This window comes from Danio rerio, chromosome 4 (assembly GCF_052040795.2).
Source record: "Danio rerio strain M-AB ecotype USA chromosome 4, GRCz13ab, whole genome shotgun sequence".
NCBI lineage: Eukaryota > Metazoa > Chordata > Actinopteri > Cypriniformes > Danionidae > Danio > Danio rerio.
In genome coordinates this window covers 72430305-72452500 of record NC_141024.2, presented here as the reverse complement: position 1 = coordinate 72452500, position 22196 = coordinate 72430305, and the positions used below count along the sequence as shown (strand labels likewise).

The following is a 22196-nucleotide window of genomic DNA, read 5'->3' as shown; positions in this document are numbered from 1 at the left end:
CAGAAGGATTGTCTGATGGAGCCAGAGGAGGAGCCGCGAAAATGAGCAGAGTCGAGCTTCCAATCAAACGCTTTATGTAAAATCAACTACGCCCCCCGAACTTCTCAGCATGCGTTTGCTGTCATATCAACACAAATGGATGTAATAACGTTAACAAATATGAAGGTTTTATATATTCAATCGCGCCAGCTCCAGGCCGCAGCGCATAACTTACTCGCGGCGTCGCGGGCTGATTCCGGCTCGCATGCGGCAGCGCCTGCTCGCTCGGCCGCCACATCTGGCTCGATTGACTCGGACTGGAATCGGGCAGTGAGTCCAGGCATCCGGAGTAGGTCCAGCAGAGGTAACGTTAGTCAGTCTGAGCTCTAAGAGATAAGTCTCCGGCAGGCGAGAATCTAGCCGGAACTGTGTTTTGCTATCTGGGTGGCTAGGCGTACGTGTATCAGCAAACTAATAAAGCCCGAAAAAAGCCCTGAACTTAGCGAATAAACAGTGTTCCACCAGGATCATGTATGTCAGAAACTGTAGTTTACTGCTGAACTCATTTTGTCATGGTAAAATAACACAGAAATCGAATAATAACATTTCAGTCTACTTCAGTCTCCTGCCGAAGCTCAGACGCCGCACTTTGAGAAACTGTCAATCACAGCTGTCAATCACGATGACACGCCCAGCATTAAATTACTGCTAAAAACAAACTGTTTACAAAAATGAAGATCTGCACCTATTTCAGCACAATAACCAGTGCCTTAATCAACCAGAACTATCTTTCGGGACATTTTATTGCAAGTGTAATATTTTTTTTTATTTGGGCTCAAGTCTCCTTCATTAACACGGAGGAGGCGGGCTTTATGACTTGTACTGCAGCCAGCCCCCAGGGGGCGATCTAATGGCCGAGACCTTCACTCAAACGTAGGCTTGCGGCACACTTGGGATAAATACACAAAGGGTAAAGAGGCTGTACGGATGCTGATATTACTTAAATATATCACGGCTATCAGCCAATCAGATTCGAGAAAAAGACAGAACTGTTGTATATATATATATATATATATATATATATATATATATATATATATATATATATATATATATCGTGCACCCCTCAAATACCTCATTTAAATAATTGTGTTTTATAGGAAGCTCTACAGTATTATATGGAGCTAATCTAACAAAATAGCTTACGATGACGCTCCAAAACTAGTAGACCTGAATTTATACGTTAATATAAATATTTAATGTAAAAAGAGCAAAATTCAAGACAAACAAAAAATGTATACAATTTTGTCGTAACTTTGTAGTTTGTCGTTTTATTTTCCAATATTTCTCATGATTTTAATTGTATTATCTTTCTCTTTGTAAGTATATTTCAATTTAGCTGTAATTGTAAATGCAGCAAAATACATTACATATATTCACCGAGGAATGGGGTGTACTTATTTATATTGAGAACTACATATACAGTTGAAGTCAGAATTATTCGCCCCCTTTGATTTTTTTTGTCTTTTTTAAAATTATTTCCCAAATGATGTTGGGAAATGTTCACAGTATGTCTGATAATATTTTTTCTTCTGGAGAAAGTCTTATTTGTTTTATTTCGGCTAGAGTAACAGCAGTTTTTAATTTTTTAAACACCATTTTAAGGTCAATATTATTAGCCCCTTCAAGCTATTTATTTTTCGACAGTCTACAGAACAAACCATCGTTATACAATAACTGTATATCACAGAAAAATGCTAACATGAAAATGCTAGTATTACATAAGAGATACGCCTTTAGCGGTACGGCTTTACATGCTGCTGGAAAACTGTGTCTCATCCTTCAGACTGCATTATATTATCCTCCAAACGTGAACTGCGCAGGGGAAAAGCATCTCTTACAACAACTTTAATAATAGCAGTGATAGATGCTGCAAGTTATGTAAATATCATTTGGAGTGAAAAACCTGCAGTAATAATAATAAGTCAAGATTCTCTACCTATTTACTTACGCTTCAATATTATACGCTTGCACTGTTCATTCTCATGACTTGCTGAGGGATGGAAAACATCCCTTAGCTTAATCCAGGGGTGGCCAACCGTGTTCCTACAGAGCCACCTTCCTGCAGATTTCAGTTGCTACCCATATCAAACACACCTGAACCAATTAATTAGGACCTGAAGACCACGTGATAATTACCGGCAGGTGTGTTTGATATGGGTAGCAACTGAAATCTGCAGGAAGGTGGCTCTTTAGGAACAGGGTTGGCCACCCCTGGCTTAATCGGTAGGGTTGATGTGGGGGAAAGTGTTCACAAATGACTATCACTGATACTTGTGTGCTTGTTTTTTAGTGGTTGAGCTTTATAACGTTACTGTGGGGCTGGTTTAAGGTTGCTAGAGAGTATATCTTTTAAAAAAATGACAATTAGTTTTATTTAGGGGCATCTCTGGTGGTTAGCGTTGTGGCTTCACAGCAAGAATGTTGTGGATTTGAGTCCCGGTTGGACCAGTTGACATTTCTGTGTGGAGTTTGCATGTTCTCCCCGTGTGGGTTTCCTTCGGGTGCTCCGGTTTCCCTCACAGTCCAAACACATGCGCTATAAGGGAATGTGATGAACTAAATCAGCCGTAGTGTTTGAGTTTTGCCTGTCATTGGTGGCAATTAGTGACCTTAGCTTAAGTTGTTTGCTAGGAAATACTTTAGCATACTCTTAAATGGATATGTAAATGTGTCCAAACTTGGTCCTGGAGGGCCGGTGTCCTGTGTAACCCCACCGGTTCTATGCCACCCAACCCGCTCCGAGCTGGTATCGAACCGGCGACCTTCCGCATGGGAGTTGGTTGCTCTATCAAGGAGGCTAAAGACCATGGCCTCTAGCGATTGTCGCTAGAGCACCTTTAGAGGTCAGAGGAGTGAGGTTTACCTGCACAGCACACACTAGCTGGCCTCCGTTACACTCACCCCCCTAAACCTCACTCCTATCCGGGTCACGGCACCAATGTAACCCCGCTGGTCCTACACCACCCAACCTGCTCCAAGCTGGAATCGAACTGGCGACCTTCAGCGTATAAGTCGGGTGCTCTACCAAGGAGGCTAAAGATCATGGCCTCTAGCGTCTGTCGCTAGAGCACCTTTAGAGGTCATAGGAGTGAGGTTTACCCGCACAGCACACACTAGCTGGCCTCCGTTACACCTGCAAAGTTTAGTTCCAACCCCAATCGAACACACCTGGGCTAGCTAATCAAGCTCCTACTAGGCTTTCTAGAACAGCGGTGGCCAACCGTGTTCCTGGAGAGCCACCTTCCTGCAGATTTCAGTTGCATCCCATATCAAACACACCTGTCTGTAATTATCAAGTGGTGTTCAGGTCCTAATTAATTGGTTCAGGTGTGTTTGATATGGGTAGCAACTAAAATCTGCAGGAAGGTGGCTCTCCAGGAACAGGATTGGCCACCCCGTTCTAGAAGCATGCTTGCAGGTGGGTTGAGGCAAGTTGAAGCTAAAATATGCAGGACACCGGCCCTCCAGGACCGAGTTTGGACAACCCTGCTTTACATAAAAACAAACAGACAAGTAGCTGTTAAGAAAGTGTTAAGGAAATCGGAAATTGGTTCCTTCTTATTGAACATTTTAATTTTGAACAAAGCCCGAGATCCACCCGACAAAAAATATATATAGAATAAAATACAAACTGTAATAATAGGTACAAAATCAGGATCGAAACATATCTGATACAGCCTCTCTCATATTTAACCAAAATTGTACAGTTTTTTTTTTACTGGCGCCATTTATTTTGGCTGTGGTGTATCCCAAACTAATATAGAGCCTAAAGGATAGGATCAGATCCCAGCTAGCAAAAATCATGTGGTTCAAATCAGGCCCACAGCAGACACACACATCTGGCCCACATACCGCATGGAATGATGACACTTGTGCGGTCCGCTCCTGTTTGCCAGAACTTGGCCACAATTAAGCCATTGCAATATCACATATCAGCCAGAATTCAACCAAATGAACCAGAGCTGACCCTATTCTGGGCCACAGTTTGCTTTTTTTCTGGCCCGGATCCGGCCCACACCAAACTCTTACATCTGGACCACATACTGAATGTAATGCTGGCTCTAGGGCGGTCCGCTCCTGTTTGTCAGATCTGGGCCGCAAATAAGTGAAAGCAATACACATATTAGCCAGAATTCAACCAAACGAACCAGAACTGACCCTAATCTGGGCCACGGTTTGCTTTTATTCTGCTTCAATTACTTCTAATAATGGATTAAAAATTGGTAAACATCAGCAAATTATATTATTTCACCAAAGGTTGTGCCTCACTTCGTTTTGTTTGCTTTAATGAACCAACTTTTTAAGTTCTTAAAAGTGACAGCAGCCCAATAGAACATTTATGTTAAGAGGATCCGGGCTATGAGCCCAACTAAAGCAAACACTTTTCTCCATGATGGTGACTTTAGTCTATGTGGTCCACATATGTTTTAAGATTACTGGGCCACATTTGCCAAATCTCCTCTGGGCCACTTTAGGCTAACGGCTGCATTAGCCAGAGTTACTGTGCCGAACATTTGCCAAAGGTGGCCGACATTTGTATTAGGATATCTGGGCCACATTTGCCATATCTTCTCTGGGCCACTATAGGCTAACAACTGCATTAGCCAGAGTTACTGTGCCGAATATTTGCCAAAAGTGGCCCACATATGTTTTAAGATAACTGGGCCACATTTGCACCTACACATGTGAGCCACTTTAGGTTTAGACCCAGATTACCCTTAAATGACTATGCCACTATTTTGCCAACTGTGGCCCACCTTTGTCCTCTGTGATTTGGGCCAAATTTTCCACATGGGCCACATTAGGCTCACATTCAGATTACGTTTCGCCATTAGTGCCAATTTTTTTTTCTTAAATGGCCCATTTATGAATTTGAATCTTTGGCCGCCCTTTGTCATTGTACAAGTGGGCCACTTCAGGCTCACATTCATTTTGTCTGGGCCAAAGGAAGACCACCAGTGCCGCATAACTGCCTAAAGTGGCCCACATTCGTATGCAATCTAGGATGGATCCAGCCATGGATCCAGCAGCAGCAGTCAGAACAACTGGCAGAATCTTTCTTTGGTTGATGGATAAGGAGAATGATGAATTGTTCGGCAGGAGAAAAAGCAATGGGTCGCTTTGGATCTGAGTTTCCGTTAGTTCCAACCCGGGCTCATTGTGGAAACGTAGGACGTTTCTGCAGACCGCGAAATACGTCCCGGGAGGTATGTATTTGAGCAGTTTTTGTTTTCGCTGATCCGCGAGAGGCCGCTGTGCGCGCTTTTTTCGCGCCTCGAGCGCCTCTCGGGAGCACGCGCCGTTCGCGCCCGTGCTAATCTCGCGCGAAAATCCCGGAGGCCGTTGTGGAGCGACCGTCCGTCCGACTGGCCGGCTGAACGATCGACAGGGCTGAAGAGGTCGGGTCCTCTTCCTCCTCTTCCTTCCCTAAACCCAAGCGACGATTTGCAAAAGCCGTCCAGAAAGAAAAAAAAAGCAAAAGCCCTCGTCTTTGATTTCGACCGCGTTTTCGGATCCCGCCGCGTTCTCGCCCTTATTTTCCGGATTCTGTTTTTCATCTTACCTGATTTCTGGAACCGCTCTTCCCCGGACCCGATCCCGGTCGTCCCCGCGGCCAGCTGCTCCTCCTCCCGGCCTCCGCTCCTCCGACGTAACGCTGCGAGCTAAGCAGCGGACAAACTGGTAGCTGCGGGAAAGCCCTCTACTTGAAGGCGAGCTGTCAACCGGCGAGCGTGAAGAGGAGGAGCTGAGCGACCCCACACCGCCCCACAGCCTTCGCTCGAGAAAAACTTAACGCGACCATATGTACCTCCGGCCACGTAAATCGCAGTCTCCAGAAAAGTCCGCGGGGCTACGTTTCCAGAATGAGCTTGGGTTGGTTAGTTCTAATAAAAGATCTCGTACTCTGGTCCAGAATAACGCAATTTTGGGGACATTCCCAGAACATATGTATTTAAGTATTTTGTGCAGAGTTGTTACATAAATGACAAAAAGAGAGGTTCTTTTCATTTTAACTGCACGGCAAAATCCTCAGAGTAAAATTTACTCAGTTCAGAGAATATTAGGTGCCTCTCTAAATTGGGTAAAATGTACTAAACAGCAGAGTTAATGAGACAATGATGGGCTTAATTAAGTGATGATTGAGGACTGATGACGAACACCTGCTGTTAATAAGCAGAAACAGAAGAGAAGCAGCAGCAGCTTACCTGTTTGACTGTATTTCTGTCAGATGTTCACAAAGGTCCATTGGAGATTTATTGAGAATGAACTGTTTTAGTTACATTTAAAAAAAAAAAAAAAGAAAATGTTTTTTCCCTCGATGTCAACATCATGGAGAAATATGGTTGGTTTACTTGAACTCTTTGACTCGAAATCTATTGTTGATTTTACTTGCTATGACAACCCTACTGAAAAAAACAGCTTAAACCAGCCTTGGCTAGTTTTAGCTGGTCGACCAGGCTGGTTTTAGAGGGGTTTTGGCCACTTCCTGGTTTCCAGCCATTTCCAGCCTGGTCTTAGCTGGTCAGGCTGAGAGATGACCAGCTAAAACCAGCTTGACCAGCCTAGCTAGACTGGGAGCCCAGCCAAAACCAGCTATGTCCAGCTTCAACCAGGCTGGTCAAGCTGGATTTAGCTGGTCATTTTCCAGCCTGACCAGCTAAGACCAGGCTGGAAATGGCTGGAAACCAGCCTGGAAATGGCCAAAACCCCTCTAAAACCAGCCTGGTCAACCAGCTAAAACCAGCCAACCAGACTACGCAGGTTTAAGCTGGATTTTTCAGCAGGGAAGAATAAAGAGAGCAAATATGATCAGGTTCACTGTTCCTGTATTGATTTTTACTCTTGGTAGATTGTGTTTGACTTTGCAAATTATATTTAAATGATGGTTTACCATTTAAGAAACAAAATTCAGTGTTTTTTAAGAGAATAGACCTCAGCTGTGGGTTTACCCTACTGAAAAAAAACAGCTTAAACCAGCCTAAGCTGGTTGGCTGGTTTTAGCTGGTTGACCAGGCTGGTTTTAGAGGGGTTTTGGCTATTTCAAGGCTGGTTTCCAGCCACTTCCAGCCTGGTCTTAGCTAGTCAGGCTGGGAGATGACCAGCTAAAACCAGCTTGACCTGCCAAGCCAGACTGGGAGCCCAGCCAAAACCAGCTATGTCCAGCTAAGTCCAGGCTGCAAATGGCTGGAAACCAGCCTGGAAATGGCCAAAACCCCTCTAAAACCAGCCTGGTCAACCAGCTTGGTCACCCAAGGCTGGTTTAAGCTGGATTTGTCAGCAGGGTATACATTTTTAAAACACATTGAGCATCTGAGTCACTTTAGAGACACAGACATCAATAATCAGCGTATCTATCTCAACCGTGGTTAGAGTTTTTAGGCTCGTTTGAGGTGCGCCTCGCCTTGACTGTGATTTAGATGAGAGCAGCTCAAAAATTACATCAGAAGTCACACACTTCCCGCTGTTTTGCCGCCTGATAACAGTACCAGTGGCCAAGATCGCGTTCGCTCATGAAAAAATACTATGGTGATTAATAGTAAATAATATAGCGTTTTTGAACATGTTTTTTCAGTACTGGGTTATGTTTATAGTTGTTTTGATACCAGAGCAACTATAGAATTTAAATAGCCTATTCTATAATATGGTTAAAAAACACTATCATATAAATTACTATAGCATTTGTATATAAGTGGTTTGTTACCAGTACATACAGTATATTATTGTTAAACCAGATAGGAGTGGAATCGCAATAACAATCAGATGCTCCCAAGTGGCGTGGATCTTTAAAGAAATCTCTCATCAACTAATAGTGTTAGCAAGATCCAGGGCTGCAGTGGGACTCCTTTTCAGCCCTGGAGTTTCGAGCCTTAGACCGGCCCACCTTAGTTCACGACTGACTATATTAAAATAGCGTCATTTCGAATTCAGTTTCTAATGACAAGATCACATATTTTTCAAGAAAACAGCTGCTCATGTTCAACAACCCAAACAGTATTATATGTCTTAACAATAAAAATGAAAATAAATAAATAAATTCAATTAGATAGGTTAGGATCGAACTCATGTCCTGCAGTGTGGTAACACAACGTGCTGACCACTGGACCACAATGGCGCTATTGTTAAGAATTTGTCTATTACCGACTGAATCTTTTTCTCCCCTTTCTAGATTTCTGATCAAGTTATGTCAGATTTATTAATGTAGTGAATCATCTGATTTTCATTAAGCAGGTGTAATATTCATTAGTATTAATTATTCGAATTCTTATATTCACTAAGGTGCCGCTGTTTGGGGTCGAATAATAGTTACGTCATCATTAACCTGCAGGCTGCATTTTGCTCACGGGGCTGCGAGAAAATAAATAAAAAGCGCGGAGCTGCGGCAAAATAATGAATAAAAAGAGCGAGACTATGATCAAATAAATAAAAAAATGAAAAAAAAGTGCGACTGCTAAGAGTGCAAGCAGCTAGGGACACCGGCCCTCGTGGCCAAAAAAAAGGACCGGCCCACCGGGAATTCTCCCAGTCCTCCTGATAAGCCAATCCGGGCCTGGCAAGATGTAAAAATATGATCATATTCTGCTTGAGGAGTCAGATTCATAGACTGATGCTGCTGTAACGTGGTCAAAACTGAGAAATATGAGACATACCGGGTACAATCTGTAACTTACAAAGCAATAGACATACATAGTAATGTCAGCAATCCCAATGACTCGCTGATTGACATGTGGTACTTCGTTAAAAGTAAAGGTAAATAGTTTTCTTCTAATGTTACAATAGCAGTGAAGTCAACGCAAAGACTGGGATTTTCCTAGCCTGATCTCACGAGGACACGTAATTTACGTTATTTTACGTTTTTTTTTTTTTAAGTTAGTGGCTAATTCATACAAATTCATACTAGTTCCGCTGTAAAAAAGATGTATGATTTTAAAAGAAGGCGTGGCGCCAAACCCCACCCCCTAAACTAAACAGTGATTGGGGCATAAGCAAGTGCACTAAAATGTACGAATGAGATTGTACCGAATTGGTCACAAAATACGAAACATTACAAACTGCCGTATGACTGCCAGCCTGATCTCACGAGAAAACGTAAGTATTTTACGTTTTGCCAGTTTAGTGGCTAATTCGTACGAATTCGTACGAGTTCAGTTGTACGAAATGGTACGATTTTAAAAAGGAGGCGTGGCACCTAACCCCACCCTTAACCCCAACCGTCATTGGGGGGTGGGCAAATTGTACTAAATTGTACGAATTAGATTGTCCGAATTCATACGAATTAGCCACTAAATGAAAAAGTTACGAATTGCCGTGAGATTGTGTTGGGATTGCGTTCCAAACAGTCCAAGCTTTCTCTAGTCACACTAGAGTTTGAGCTTGCGAAATTCTCTCGTACAGCACTGCGAAAAGGGGCAGGATTAAATACGATGATTAGACATTTAAAAAAGCAAGTGATCGGTCCATTTTTGACATTTTTGTCCAGAGAGGTCATGTTTTGATCCTCGATTGGTCTCACACCGTCAAGTGACATGATTTTTGCAGGTCAAAGTTCTACAAGCTTGAACTTTGCAACGTAACGAACTGCGAAACTTGCCGCACGAGCTTGTGTTTCTGGTCGGATACATTCGCGTGTGTATGAATGGAAGTCTAGGGGGAGAAAACTCCAGTGTGACCCCAGCGTAAAGTATCATAATTAGGCTCATTCATTGGAAACAGCTGTTTTAATCAACTCAACAGGTGAGAGCTCTGTGCTGTTGGTTTGTGGACAGTCATAATTTGGCATCATTCGGTAATCTTGTATTTTGCGCTGTAGCACTGCTATTATCTGACTAGCACACGTGTGAACCTGTGGGTGTGATAGATTAGCATTCAGTGGAGATGCTTTTGGTCTATTTGATCAGGGGTTCCCAAAGTTTTCAGATGCGACCCCCAGAATGACCCCTCATATATAGTTAGAAACATACAAACTTAGGAACTATATAAACAAGCTAACTGACAACACAAGAAAAGCACAACAGTCTAACAATTATTTATTTTTATTATACCTCATTTAATGAGAATTGTGAGTACAATGTTTACAGCACGAGATTATTTTTGGTTTAATTTTGGAGGCCACCACTTGGAGATTGTCCTTTATGTTCAGTCGTGGCCTTTATTTTTAGTGTATGTGAGTGCCGTAAAGGTGTCAAAGTTTTACATTGTCCCATAAATTCGAACAGCTGCAAATAACGCTATTGCTGTGACATTAATCTAGCACAGGGGTTTTCAAACGTTTAGTTTAGAACCCTCCCTGTGCAAACACAGCCTGATCTCACGAGGAAGCGTAAGTATTTTACGTTTTGTCAGATTGGTGGCTGATTCTTACGAATTCGTACGAGTTCAGTCGTGCGAAAATTTTTAAAAAGGAGGCGTGGCACCTAACCCCACCCCTAATCCCAACCGTCATTGGGTGATGAGCAAATCGCACTAAATTGTACAAATCAGATCGTACGAATTCATATGACTTAGCCACTAAATCAAAAAGTTTCGAATTGGCTTGAGATTTCGTTGGCAAACATCATTCACGTATTACTAGCTACGTTTAAAGTGCGTAGCATTAATTACATTGAAGTGAAGTTTATTTATAGACTAATTTAATTAGATTTAGGTGGCCAGCGTCTAAGGACAACATTATTTTGATGTCTAATACCGACGTGAAATGACGTTGATTTTAAGTGGTTAGAAAGTGACCAAAATCCAACGTCGAGCCAACATGTTAAACCAACGTCATATTGACGACAAATACTGACATTTATTCATCAGGTATGGCAACTAAAATCCAACGTCTGATAGACGTCATAGTGATAACGTCCACACAACGTCAAGCTGTAAAATCATTAGACGTTGATATTTGGTTGATTTTAGGTTGTGTTGGAAAGTGACCAAAATCTAACGTTGAGCCAACATCTTAAACTAACGTCATATTGACGTTTAATACTGACAATTATTCATCAGTTATGGCAATCAAAACCCAACGTCTTGTAGACATCATAGTGGTAACATCCACACAACGTCAAGCTGTAACATCATTTGACGTTGATAATTGGTTGATTTTAAGTTGTGTTAGAAAGAGACCAAAATCTAACGTTAAGCCAACATCTTAACCAACGTCACATTGATGTCAAAATACAGATATTTATTCATCAGGTATGGCGACCAAAATCCAACGTTTGATAGACGTCATAGTGGTAACGTCTACACAACGTCAAGCTGTAACATCATTAGACGTTGATATTCGGTTGATTTTAGGTTGCATTGGTAAGTGACCAAAATCCAACGTCAAGCCAACATCTTAAACCAACGTCATATTGACGTCACATACTGAGATTTATTCATCAGGTATGGTGACCAAATTCTAACGTCATATTGGTAACGTCCACACAACGTCTAGCTGCAACATCATTAGACGTTGATATTTGGTTGATTTTAGGTTGTGTTGGAAAGTGACCAAAATCTAACGTTGAGCCAACATCTTAAACTGACGTCAAATTGACGTTTAATACTGACAATTATTCATCAGTTATGGCAACCAAAACCTAAAGTCTTATAGACATCATAGTGGTAACGTCCACACAACGTCAAGCTCTAACATCATTAGACGTTAATATTTGGTTGATTTTCGGTTGTGTCTGTCCGACGTTGGGTTCTGACGTCAACCTGATTTTCATTTCGAACGCAACGTCAATCTGATGCCATGTCGATGTCTGCTGGGAAGTCCACAGATTTCGAACATTTTTCAAAACATCTTCATTTGTGTCAACGTATAAAGGTTTGTAACCAACCGAGGGCGCGTAAACAGTGAGTACATTCTCATATGTGGGTGAACAATCCCTTTAAGCTGAGTTCTGAATGGATGGTTTTATAGTACAATGACCTCTCATATGTCAGGAGATAAAGGGAGATTTCTCAATCCATGACCCCTTTAAAGGTATTATAGTGCGCATGTGAGGGATGAAGACATGCACGTTTCCAAAGAGTCATGCATGAAGAATAGGACTGATGGCGAATTAAAAAGGCGATGTACCGCAGTACCTGCACGCTGCAGGTCAGAAGTGTTTCAGCAAGTGAGCGCGGCGTGCGAGTGTGTCCTCTGTGCATCAGGCCTTCTGCATATGCTGCGCGGGATTACGCTGATCCAACTTAATACTTAAGACTAAGGCATCATTCATAACTACAGCCACCATCTGGCACCGCTGCCCACCCGCCACAGCCCACCGGATTAACTTTGAGGAAGACTCTCTAATACTGCAGATGGGTCAGCATCAGGCGTGCGCCGCTCGGGTGGGATTCCCGACACACCCATGACTAAGTGCTTTAATTGCGGCCGCGGACGCTGCACTTATCCTCCGCAAAAAATCAAATCAAATGGTGCTGATCTACACCGAGTTTGCTGGACATCGAGTCAAAGGTCAGAGGGAGTGCTGTGTGTTACTGCAGGATTCAGACGTAAAGGGCTGAGTTTCGTTTCGTTTAGTTTGGCTCCAGTTTAAACGGTTCCTGTTAATTGTTTTGCTCTAGATTAAAGCAAGCGGAGGCTGTGGAGTATCGCTGAAATTGAGATCTGTGGACTCTTTAAAAAAAAAAGCAGATGAAAACTTCAAACTCGCCAGTGTCTGAATTGTGTGTGTTTTAGCTGTTAAATGTGCCTTGTTTGTCTTTTAGTCCTCATTTTACAGTTTGTTTGTGACTCTTGCTCTTAAAAAAAAATAGGAAATAAATTATATAGAATTTCCAGGGTACTATTTTGCGACTGGAAGGGCATCAGCTGCGTAAAACATGTGCTGGAATAGTTGGCGGTTCATTCCGCTGTGGCTTATAGTCTTCTTCTATAAGCTTTTATTGAATTTTTTTTTTTTTTTTGTAGCAATATTTGTTTACAATGCAGAATATAAATTACATTGTCAATGAAAAAGAGATACGAGAGAGAAAGACAGAAAAAAAAAGAATAAAGAACATGATATAAACTTGAGGGTACGACATTTAAGAATCAAGAACAGTACATAAATTAAAGTCATTACAAAATGAAATAGTTCTGTTTGCTTTCTTATTTTTAGATAATGAAATTAATTGTATATACTGACTCAATTCTTGCAAAAACACAGGAAAATATGGTTTAGTATTAGTAAATTTGGATTTGTGGATATGGAATTTACAAAGAAAATAAATTAAATTTATAACAAAACAAGCATTTCTCTTAGTAGGGGCAGATTCATAATAACCAAAAATTATTTCTTTAAAAGTAACAGAAACATCTTGTTGTATATTATCATTAATAAATAATCCAATATGTTTCCAAAATTGTACAGCATAATTACAGTCCTAAAATAAATGAAAAACAGTTTCAGTATGAAATTGACAAAATGAACATTTTACATCAATATTAGAATTAAACTTTTTCAAAAATTGTTTTATAGGATAAAATTTGTTGATCAATTTAAAAGACACCTCTTTGACCTTGTTGGTGAGAAAATATTTTTGTTGCAAAGACCATATTTTTTCCCATATCAAATCTCTATAGATATTACTCCAATAAGAGATTACAAGGGACAATGTAGCAACTTCTTCAATAAAAAGAGATCTAATTTTGTAATTTCTATCTTTTTTGTTTGAAAAACAAATTTTACCCACAAATGTTTCTGTCGGATCAGAAAGGGACACTTTCTTAGGAGTGAGATGAATGCTACTTTTAAAGAGCATAGTAATCCCTGATGTTATAGCTCCCATAACAATGGCGACATTTTTTGGACTTACTGGTATGTTGGGAGCCGGTCCGACAGAAAGTAAACAGCTGACGGAGCATCCACTAACCTTATTCGGTCACAAGAGGGCGCCAAGCAGTCAAAATAATAGGACAACACACCAACACATCAAGCCGAATGTGTGGTTATTCCTGGACAACAAAACCAGTCTTTTGCGGAGGAATTTTAGTGGCAAAAGAAAAAATGTCAGTCAAAATTATTGAGTTATCTTGTATATCAAAAATCATCATGTTACATAAAGGTATTTAATCATTTTTCTACTTTAAATATATCAAAACTTCATTTCTTTTTATCAGGAATACGCATTGCTAATAAGAGTTTATTGTGAACAAATGTAAAGGTTTTTCTCAATATCTTCATTTTTTTGAACCCTCAGATTACAGATTTGCTAATAGTCGGATCTCAGACTAATATTGTCCAATCATAACAAACCAATCATCAGTGGAAAACTTGTGTGTTCAGTTTGGTCCACGCTTACATACAGTGACACCCAAATTTATTCATTAATCTGGCAAATTCTGACTAAAAGTTGATGTTCAAATGTAAATAAACATTGAGTTTTAAATATATATATATATATATATATATATATATATATATATATATATATATATATATATATATATACACACACACACACAGTTGAAGTCAGAATTATTAGCCCCTCTTTGAATTTTTTTTCTTTATTAAATATTTCCCAAATGATGTTGAACAGATTCAGGAAATGTTCACAGTATGTCTGATAATATTTTTTCCTCTGGAGAAAGTCTTATTTGCTTTATTTCGGCTAGAATAAAAGCAGTTTTTAATTTTTTAAACACAATTTTAAGGACAAAATTAAGATATATTTTTTATATCCGTGTGGATAATAAACGTTGTATAAGGAATAAGATGACACACAGACTGTTTTACTGCTCTGCGTTTTTACTTCGCTCTCTCAGATGACAACTACAACAACCGGCATTTCCGGTTAACATCACAATGCATTCTGGGTGCTGTAGTGAAATAACAATGCCACGAATATACAACAATATATATTTTCGCTAGTCTACAGAACAAACAGGTGTTATACAATAACTTGCCTAATTACCCTAACCTGCCTAGTTACCCTAATTAACCAAGTTAAGCCTTTTAATGTCACTTTAAGCTGTATAGAAGTGTCTTGAAGAATATCTAGTCAAATATTATTTACTGTCATCATGACTAAGATAAAATTAATCAGTTATTAGAGATGAGTTATTGAAACTATTGATTAGAAATGTGCTGAAAAAAGTTCTTTGCGTTAAACAGAAACTGGGCAAAAAAACAAAAAACAGGAGGGTTATTTCAGGCGGGCTAATAATTCTGACTTCAACTGTATATATAGATATTAGGGCTGTGACGAGACGCTTACACCATGAGACACGAGATTGGGTTAACGAGACGAGATTTTTACACTATTTTAAAGAAATCCTTGATGAAACAAAACAGAAACATCCGGAGAACTCGCTAACCTTAATCTGTCACAAGATGGCGCCAAAGAGTCAAAATGCAAAGCCATTTCAGCAAGTAATAGTACAATAAACGCATTAAAGGGCCGATCCACACCGAGCCAAAAACACACATCCTGCACCACCAAACCATTCTGCACAGGAATTGTGGAAATAGCCAAACATTCATTGTATGAGTCGAAATCATTAATACAGCTTTTATATCAAAAATCATTAGAATATTAAGCAAAGCTCAAGTTTCATTAAAGTAAGGACATTTTCTAATTTACATTTGTTAGTAATTGTAATTTGATCAGGAATACGCATTGTGAAGAGTTTAATTTGGACAAATGTAAAGGATTTTTTTAATATCTTCATTTTTTTTGAACCCTCAGATTACAGATTTGCTAATTGTCGTATCTCAGACAAATATTGTTCAATCATAACAAAGTAAACAGTAATGGTAAAACTAGGTTTGGCCCAGGGTCACATACAGTGAAGCCCAAAATTATTCATTCCTCTGACAAATTCTGTAGATAAAAGTTTTATTTGTTTTGCAAATAAAAGTAGAGAAATATATATGTATATATATATATATATATATATATATATATATATATATATATATATATATATATATATATATACACAGTTAAAGTCAGAATTATCGGAAATTATATATATTTTTTATTTAAATATTTCCCAAATGATGTTTAACAGATTCAGGAAATTTTGTGCATATATATCAATGGCCACCAATGCTTTCCTGTCTGAAATCTCTAATATCCTATCATAATAAAGGTGAAAACCCCTAAAACATATTTATATATATATATATATATATATATATATATATATATATATATATATATATATATATATATATAATTATAAATATATATTGTTACGGGTATGTGTTATTTAATTAATCTATTAATTTATTGCCTGTTTGTACTTGTTGCGGTCGAGTTATAGGAGGAGTGTTTATACCCGGCTTATGCAGGATTGGATGACGCCCGTGACGTCACTGGGGATTCCCAGTATATAAGGCTGACAGCAATGGCGGCTCTCTCTGTCTCGCAGTCTCTCGCCCTCCCTCAGCTCGGTGGTGGCTTGCGCTCAGGCGGTCCGGCTGGCGGTGCTCCGCAATCACGATCATCCATCTAAATGCCGCTCCATTTAGTGTTTTGTTCTTGTTAACCTTTTGATTCTTTAGTTCGTAATGTGTTAACCAGTGGCGGTTCTAGACCAGAGTAAGAGGGGGCCGGGCAGGGGCCACTTTAACATACTTCACAAACTACTTAATTATTTAAAGTCATAATTTTATGCATCACTCTGCAGTCTTCATGAGCTTCCATTCATTCATTTTCTTTTCAGCTTAGTCCCTTTATTAATCTAGGGTCGCCACAGTGGAATGAACCACCAACTTATCCAGCATGTTTGAGGCAGCAGATGCCCTTCCAGCTGCAACCCATCACTGGGAAACACCCATACACCACAGACAATTTAGCTTACCCAATTCACCTACACCACATGTGTTTGGACTGGTGGGGGAAGCATTGAGTGTATGGTTAACTAAACAGATAGGTCTTTAGTATACGCGTTCTGACAAGTTTTTACCTCATTGAGCTGAAATGAACCTAAATGACTCTTTCAGTTTTGATCGTACAGATAAGATCAATACATCAATCGAATCTGTTAGGTGTCTACTTTTAAATGTGTACACTCACAACAAAAACAAATGTGTGTGCTTTTGCAAAACAAGGATAATAAACAGTGTAGGCATTCTGTCTTTTCTCTCTCTAGTTTTTAGAAACGCGTCAGTAAAATGCGCTGAAACTCCGCGAAAATAAAACTCCCATAGGTGAGACGCATATGTTTATAAAGCTTGAAGTGTCTTCTTTTAAACGCAGCTAAGCAAGTTGAAAACAAATATTGTTTGATAAAGTAATCAGTATGAAACCAACGCTATGTCTAGCCTCTCAGTCTCAGCTCATTAGAGTTAATACTGAAGCACCCTGAGGAAACCCACGCGAAGGCAGGGAGAACATGCAAACTCCACGCAGAAACGCCAACTGACCCAGCCGGAGCTCGAACCAGCGACCTTCTTGCTGTGAGGCGATTGTGCTACCCACTGCGCCACCGTGCTGCCCTGTCTTCATAAAGAAGCTAATTAAATAACTTAAACTCGAAATAATCTTCAATGTTCATTTATTTGACAAGTAACTTTGCGTTGTTGGATAACACATTTCTACATCGACACATTTTTACACCTGTAAGCTTTAACAGATGCAGTTGAAGTCCATTTTTGCCCTTCCATTGATTTAAAATACAGTACTGTTTTCCAAGTGATCTAAATCAAACCAAGGAGATTTTCACAGTGTTTCCTATAAAACACGAATCATTCTTCTTGAGTCATAATAAGTATTTTTTTTCTTAGTTTATTTCTTAAATAAAAGCAGTTTTTGATTTTTTTTGTATTATTATTAAATCAGTGTTTTTAGCCTCCTTTTAATAAATATTTACTGTGTATTTTTCGATTGTCTATATAAAAATGTGTTGTTAATAAATCCAACACAATCTCACGGCAATTCGTAACTTTTTCATTTAGTGGCTAATTCGTATGAATTTGTACGATCTAATTCGTACAATTTAGTACGATTTGCTCATCCCCCAATGACGGTTGGGGTTAGGGGTGGGGTCAGGTGCCACGCCTCCTTTTTAAAATCGTACCATTTCGTACGACTGAACTCGTACGAATTCGTACGAATTAGCCACTAAACTGGCAAAACGTAAAATACTTACGTTTTCTCGTGAGATCAGGCTGAATAAATCATATGTTTCATCATTCGTGCTTTCTGTCACGACTGAAATAAAAAAAACGAATGAAGGCAAAACTGAACGAGTTGAATATGACTTTACGTGACTGAAAACTAAACTGGATCACTGCGTTTCATCTGTTCTCCGGCTTGCCGACTGTTTGTAAGTTCAAGACTGCATTTCCTAACGTAAAACTACGTAACTTACACTCAATCTCTGATTAATATCAGCCTCATGCATAGCCGAGGACTTTCTCAATTAAAAGTGTTTAAAATCGCTATTGAAAATATAGAAAGTCTAATATCATCAACAGTGGACATTTTGATAGTGTCTTACAACATGAACAAGAGTGAAGTTTAATCTTATTACCTGTGTCAATTTGGGGGTTAACTTCTGACGAATGCATGCGCGCAGCACTGTAACTGACAGAGCGAGAGCGCGCAGAAGCAGACAGAGCAAGTGCGCGCGACACCGAGGGCTGATCTTGCTTCTCCGTGGTGTTTAGACACAAAAATACGTGTCCAAATTTAGGGGGACCAGAGGGGGGCCAAGCTTGTTGACACGGGGGCACCCCGTGACCCCGTTTTGTTATTGTTTTGTCTCCTTTGAAAACTTATGATTTATGAAAATCAAACGTATTGACGGGACGTCAGTTTATCAATTCAATCGTCTGTGTCTTTCATATGTTCGGCTCAAACCTTAAATGTTATTCGAGCCAGTTTTTTATATATTTTATATATATATATCAGTTATATATATATATATATATATATATATATATATATATATATATATATATATATATATATTTATTTATTTATTTATATATATATATATATATATTTATATATATTTATATTTATATATATATATATATTTATATATATTTATATTTTATATATATATATATATATATATATATATATATATATATATATATATATATATATATATAAATTCTGTAAAGCTATAGGACCATTAAAAGTTTGTCCAATCAAAACGTTATCAAATCAAATTATAGAAGGCTGTCCTACCTACCTGTCAAAATAAGTAATGGCAAGAATTACATCAACGGTGTGTCCAATAGAGGATTTTTTTTAAAGGTTGCTAGCTGTACTATAACAATTTATATTATATTTTATTCACCTCTATGGTGAATTTAATGTGATGTATTTTAGTGATTTTGTCTAGTGTGCGTTCAGGGCGTGTGGTTTTGAGTGGCGATTTGAGACGTGGGCATTCAGCGCTATCAGGCTAATGTTAGCATTTTTCACAATATCCTATTGCACGTTTTAAGTATAATGAAACAATAATTGCCTTTCTTACGATGAGTTTTTTGTCTTGTTTATAGTCCAGACATCTAGAAATTCTTAAATCAAGAAGCATTTTCTAGACGAGCAAAAATATTGTCTGGGTTTTGTTGGAATATCAAGTCAGTTCCATGTGTGCTCAATAAAAAAAAGGTCTGGAGAGGGTTTTCTTCAATGCCAAAAATATTAGTATTTTATTAGATACAAATGAATAATTCGAGGACAGAGCACTGGGTTAGGTTACCCCAATGCAATACAAGAATTAAATTCAGGAGGTTCACAACTAACTTACATTTCCCTGACTCCAGCATATATATATATATATATATATATATATATATATATATATATATATATATATATATATATATATATATATATATATACAATTGATATTAACAGGAGGAGTTTTGGTGTAACGTCATTCTGCAGTCCTTTGGCTGTTGCACCCAGACATACTTCCTCTTTCTGCAGAACTGAACAGTTTAGTGCATCTTCAATATATTTAACAGCTTCTACAAGCAATCCAGCTCTTTGTGACATGTCTAGACTTCTTGTTAGACAGCAGTGTAGAGCAAAACCCTCCGCACCATATTTATTCTTATTTTGCTATTTCCCTCTTGTCAGTATTTCCTTCTAAGAAGTATGCAACACCGTAAGAATGAAGAAGTATGTGTGGGTAATATATGGCATCATAAAAAAGAAAAAGATTGATTAATCTGTTGTTAGTCTAAAACAAATTTTCTAATAAAAAATAAAGACACAAAAGTAATGCAAATTATTTCCTTTTTCCCGCAGTTTTCATTAAAACAAGCTAAATTATGGTAAGTTTATTATAGTAAAAGTATTTCAGATCAAAAACGAGATTATTTCGCTTGTGCTTAATTTTGACTTACTGTTTCTGAAAATGGCGTTTCATTCTGCTGTGGCGACCCCTGTTAAAGAAGGGACTGAGGAGAAGCAAAATGAATGAATTAATGTTCCCAACACAGTTGTGAAAACGTACCCCTGTATGGATTTCTGGAGAACGTGAATTATGTAGCCAGAGCTACATATGGCTGCATTTCGTCTTTAAAACCAATGCCATGGGATAGTATGACGCCGTCGACGGCTTCGGTTTTCTTTGCGCTACCAACTTACCAATTACCTTTGTGTGGCCGGCTTTTCCGCTGTTGCCAACTTGCCCAGTAGCTCACCTTGTACATCGATGAACTTGAGAAGCAGAAAGGAGTTCACTGCGACGACGGGGTTTGAGTCTGATGAAAAACAGTTCTTGAAAGCAGGTAAAACAAAAGGCAAAATAATAAAATACACAAGTAAATAACAGGGTGAGAACGTGCTAAAATCTGTTTGGTTTAGGGAAGGAGGGGGTTGGTCGATTTACAGGAGAACAGCAGACTCGAATGGCACTAGCAAGGACATTTTGAGATCTGAAAAAGTGTACACAGCTGCCTCTAGTAGATTTGCGAAAATAAAAACTGCAAAAAAACGTTGCTCCTGGGAAGTATTGATCTCCAGAAATGTAGACAGGGGTACGTATTAATAATGCGCCTGGGTTGAATGTTTCTCAAAACAGATGTAGAAACTGTCTGGGTGTAAATAAACAAGCATTACAAGTATTCATTGCTTCAAACTATTTTGAAGTCTGTGTGTTTTCATCTGTGAGTGTAATAACGTTATATTTATCTTGTTTTTATTTCTGTATTCATCACAGATCCTAAAAAAAAAACAAGCCATCATCATGACAACAGATATTCTCCAGAGCCTCTAAACACCCGTGCAGAAACCTGTGCCTTTGATGGAGCCCTCGGGCCACGTCTGGACATGTGGGACCAACGTACCACAACACGCACTCTGAAGGACACCTTTATGGACAGGTGACGTGTTAAAGCCATGGAGTCCAGCGAAAGCGGTGCATGTAATGGAGGAGATCCCACTGTGTGCAATACCAGTCTATCTCAGAGTTCATGTCTGCTCAAGTTGGTTTATTTGCGTAGAGACGGTTTCATTATGTCTATTTTTTCTAAAACGATCTAACATGGTAATTCTATGTGCAACAGAAGACACTTATAAGCATCTGTAGAGAAGAGGAAAACGCATCGTTTCTTAAAAAGCAGCACTGTAAATAAAATATCCGTTAATTACCAGGTTCTGCATTACATGGTTTACACGCGCTTCCTGTATATTCATTTTTAATGTTGAAAACTCAACTCTATACTTTAAAAGATTGACTTTCATTGACATTTTAGTCATTTAAAACTATATATTGTATAATAAACACCATATCGAGAGAATTTAGTGCGTAGAATAACAGAAAATGGTACTGGCAGTTGATTAGCAGGGTTTTGTATTGTGATTTGTAACACCGACTCCGGCAATATGTCACTTCAAACTATAAAAAATGTCAATAAATGAAAAACTTTTCAACATCTAAAGTTGTTGCAGGAAAGCTCACGGTCCTGTATTGCAATTCAGAAGCAGAAATAAACGAATATAATTAAAAAACATGAATGGCAAGACACGAAAAACTGTTAATTTGCGGATATATGTTTTTACAGTGTGTGCTATTTTCCCTCGATTACTGTGAACGCCGATTCCTGACATCAGCATTAACTTCTGAAACCCACACACACACTCTAACAATGTTAAATTGCACAAACTACAGTACAGTTGAAGGCCTAAATGTTGTTAGCCCTCTTCTAAATTTCAATTATTTCCCAAGTGATGTTTGAAAAAGCTCAGCTAGCAGTTAAAACACCACA

At 38.8% G+C, this 22196-nt stretch overlaps 1 protein-coding gene across 1 annotated transcript in view; it reads left to right on the top strand.

The window, feature by feature from the left end:
- Window positions 1–21799, top strand: part of LOC100004160 (potassium voltage-gated channel subfamily A member 5) — an 83643-nt gene extending 61844 nt beyond the window's left edge. Inside the window, exon 2 of the mRNA XM_087249976.2 lies at window positions 21149–21799. The gene's annotated coding sequence lies outside the window, so the exon portion shown is untranslated. The remainder of the gene's footprint in view (window positions 1–21148) is intronic.
- The last annotated feature ends 397 nt before the right edge of the window (window positions 21800–22196 follow it).